Here is a 4,621-nt window from a genome sequence, read left to right as displayed (position 1 = left end):
AGTAGGCTTGTATGCATCTACGAGTACGAGTCGCTCTGCCCTGGTCTGTGGTGCAGTGTGAGGAATTCCATTAGATGACAACCAGAAATCATTTCATCCTTTCTGGTATTGAAGTAGGACCGTTATTCACTGGCACAGAGTGCACGCTTGCATTGTCCGTGATAATAACAGAGTTCTTAGCCAGGTATGGAAGTAGCTGTTGTACGAACGAGTGCTTGACGGCTGCGTAAGTCATTTCAGAGTGGTAGTCATTTGATTGCTTTGGCTCCCATGCTTTAAAACTTGATTTACTTTATGTTATGTAGCTTGTCTCTGCAGAAAAATCATGAAACAAAGTAAGGCGTCTCCCTTTGCCCACAGGAACCTTCAAGCTTCCGACATCCTCACTTGTCTTCCAGCACACTGGTCATGAATAGTTCCCATTCAGGTAATAAATACGTGATTTTACGGTTTGGTTTATGTCGTGCATTGATCTCAAGAGCACAGTTCTTACTACAACAACATCAATTCTCTCCAAGAGCAGTTTTCTTCCGTCATTGCCCTTTCTGTAAAGAAATAACATTTCCCTTAATATTGTGAGCATGATAGATTTGCTGTCGTTGAAACTGTCGGCTTCTTTCATTTATGACCATAGTTTATTTGCTCTAGGATATTCGCCTTGACGCTATATGTCAATTATTTTGCGCTGTGATACTTTCTTGCTGAAATCGTCGAGCTCACGTACGATTTTTTTTCGATTTCGGCGCTTATCAGGCGACTTAGGTGACCCATTATCTTCAACAGATGCGTTGGCTTCACTCTTGATCCGTTGAACAGTTCTCAACCCGTTACCGCATGCCTCAGCTGTTCGTTATTGGCACTTGGTAACACCGTGAGATGCTTTGCAATCAGACGTGCGTGCTGCTTCCGATCCCTTTCTAAAGAACTGATGCACGCGAAACACCATTTCTCTCGTCTGCTTGTGTAACACTCATTGAGATTTACTTTTGCCACTCATATGGATCAGATTGCATTGGAACAACATTCGAAAGAACACCACGTAGAATGCTAAAACCGGTCGTAAATTTGCTCCGCACAGTACGAAATGAACTTCTGCGCATCCAAACCTCACCTGGCAACTTACGTGGCGTGCACTCAACTGCAGGAGCGTCTATGTAAATGCTCTGTAACTAATGTCGCTTAGAAACTGTTATAATTTCCATCAGTACTACGGACAGAAACCTGGCTGAAATCAGGACTCAGTAGCAATGAAATTCTATATTCCGATGGGGATGTATACTGCAAAGATAGGTTGAACGCTGGTGGTGGAGGCGTGTTTATAACCATAAAAATACGATAATATCTAATGGCAGAAGCACAAATACCGAATCATAGATTATTTGAGTGAAGACAGGTGTTAAAAAGTGGATCAGACATGGTCATCATATGCTTTTACAGACCCTCCCCCCCCCCCCCCCCCTTTCCCTCAGCAGCAGCAGTATTGGCGGAATAGTTTACGTGAAACCTGAAGAATGTTTTCTGTTCATGTTGTAGTTTTAGATCGAGATTTTAACCTACCAGCTATAGACTGGGAGACTCAAGTTATTAGAAAGGGTGATAAGGACAGAGAATCATGTGAAATAGTTCTAAGCGCGTTATCCGAAAATTACCTTGAGCAGTTAATCAGAGAACCGACTTGTGAGGTGATAACATCTTAGACCTTCTTGTGATCAACAGACCCAAGATTTTCGACACAGGTAGCGTAGAACAGGGAATCGGTGACCATAAGGCCATTACATGATCACTTAATAAGGCTGTAAACAGGAATACAAAGAAATGCAGGAAGATCTTCTGCTTAGCAAACGCAACAAAAACAAATTTCAGATGTGGAAATAGATCAAGGAAGGGACAATGTCATCAGGAAATATAATTCCATGCTACTGACTGTTAAATATGGAGTGCCACAAGGGTCAGTAATGGGTCCTGTTCTGTTCTTACTCTATGTAAATGACCTAAACATAAGCAATGACAGCAGTAAAATATTTCAATTTGCTGATGATACGAGTGTTCTAATTACAGGAAACTCAGTAGAAACTCATGTAAAAAACATAAAAGAAACCACTGACAGGCTAACATGTTACTTTGATGACAATGACTTAATAATAAACACTGAAAAACTGTAGCTATGGATATACACACAGCACAGACAATAAATCTGATATCACCCAATCTAGAGCTATACGGACAGACAATTGCCAAAACAGCCTGTACCAAATTTCTTGGACTTCATCTACAAGACAACTTGAAATGGAAAGCACATATTGAGCAAATGAACAAAAAATTAAGTACTTCTTGTATTGTGCTGCGTACATTGAAAAATTGTACCAGCTACAACACCCTTCAGTGTGTATATTATGCAGTTATATACTCTCACCTCCGGTATGGGAATATGTTATGGGGAAATTCTGGAGTTGCCATCAAAACATTCAAAATTCAAAACAAAAATTATAAGAATAATGGAAGGGGTAGATAATCGCAAATCATGTAGACCATTGTTTCAAAAAAGGATGATCCTGCCACTTCCTTGCATATATATACTTGAAAATATAATGTATTTAAAGCAAAACTTACATACAAAAAGTCCACTCATCACTCAAAATCACACAATACACAGCTATGATACAAGGCAAAAATTGGATGTACATGTTCAAAGCGCCAACACAAAGTTATTTCAAAACAGCCTTATCCATCCTAGCATCAAACTATACAATGCCTTACCAGATACCATTAGACACATACAAAACATTGGTCACTTCAAATCTAATCTGAAGTCGTACTTGGTTGATCACTGCTTTAACACAGTAAATGAATACCTACAAAACTAGATTTTTGTGTGTTTACCGAATGTAGTCTCATTCAGAAGAGCATTTGTATTTTATCTCTATGTACATAGCGTAACAACATTTATTTAAGAATTCATCATTAATTGATATAATTGATGTGTGGTATTATGTACAAAGATATATTATATGTAAAACTGTTAATATTAACAAAAAAATCCAAATATCTCTTGCACATTGTGCAGCTGTAGATGAAAAATGGATCAATAAATAAAAAAATTAAATTTCTTGAACAGACAGCACAAAAATTTCATCTCCAGCACCAACAACGTTGAGTATCAATGGACAAAGTTCAAGAGTATTGTAGGGTTCACTTTAGACACGTATGTGCCAATCAAAGTTGTGAGGAATGGAAGAGACCTGCTGCGGTTCGTCAGCCTTGTTAGAAAATTGCTACAAAAGCAAAAAGAGCTTCACTGTAAATTTAAACTTAGCCGAAACCTCACGGACAAACAAAAGTTAAACAAAGGCAAAATTAGTGCAACAAGAGCCATACCTGAGGCGTTCAACGAATTCGAAAGTAACATTCTGTTTACCTATTGGACAGAAAATAATAAGAAGTTTTGGTCTTACGTTAAAACAGTAAATGGATCGAAGCTATCTTCCACATACACTGTGACCGTAATGGCAGTGAAGCTGTGGTCGACACTGACAAGGCAGAAATACTAAACGTCACTTTCAAAAACTGTTTCGCAGAGAAAGTCGTACTGTACTGCCTCTTTCAAATCCTCGTATGAACGACACGTGATTGATACCGAAATAACGGACCGTAGGATAGAAAAGTAACTGACATCGCTCAACAGAGGAAAGGCCACTAGTCTGATGGAATACTAGTATGATTCTACATAGAGGATGCGAAAGAAGTTGCAGTATACCATAGGTTTTTGGAGGAGTGAAGTGTTCCTGAAAATTGGAAAAAAAAATGCAGGTCATCCCCATTTTCAAGAAGGTCATCTAATAGATGAACAAAACTACATCTCTGATGCCGATCAGTTGAAGAATTTTGGAAGATGTTTTTTATGCTTGCGTGTTATGAAATTTATGGAGGGCGAAAATCTCCTCTGTAGGAACCTAAATGGGTTCCGAAAACAACGATCATGTGAAATACAGCTCGCTCTGTTCGTCTACGAGACCCAGAAAGCAGCAGATACAGGCGCCCAGCTATATTCTGTGATTCCCGGCTTCCAGAAGGTGTTCAGTACGGTTGCGCGCTGCCCCCTAATGAATAAAATACGAGGGTACAGAATATCAGATTAACTATGTGACTGGAGTGAAGACTTTCTAGCACGACACAGCATGTCATTCGGAATGTGGAGGTGTCTTCAAGCATAAAAGTAGCTTCGGAAGTGCCCCAGAGGTGTGTTATAGGACCATTACGTTTCGCAATCTATGCAAATGACCAAGGAGATAACGTCGGAAGTTCCACGAGGCTTTTGTGGGTGAGAGAAACTGCGATGCTAGAAAATTGTGGAGAAATGCATGAAGACGTGCAGAGGATCGACACTTCATGCAGGAAGAGGTAGTTGACCCTCAACATACATGTAAACAAATGTAACGTACTGCGAATACATAGGCAGAAAAAACCCTTTATTGTATGATTACAGAACTGATGAAAAATCAATGGAAGCAGATACTTCCACAAAATACCTAAGAGTACGTATACAGAGCGATTTTAAATGGGATGACCATATCAAATTAATGTTGAGTAAGGCAGATGCCCAGGCTGAGATTCATTGGAAGAG

The sequence above is a fragment of the Schistocerca nitens genome, chromosome 2 (assembly GCF_023898315.1).
Source record: "Schistocerca nitens isolate TAMUIC-IGC-003100 chromosome 2, iqSchNite1.1, whole genome shotgun sequence".
NCBI classification, from domain to species: domain Eukaryota; kingdom Metazoa; phylum Arthropoda; class Insecta; order Orthoptera; family Acrididae; genus Schistocerca; species Schistocerca nitens.
This window is presented reverse-complemented; position numbering follows the sequence as displayed.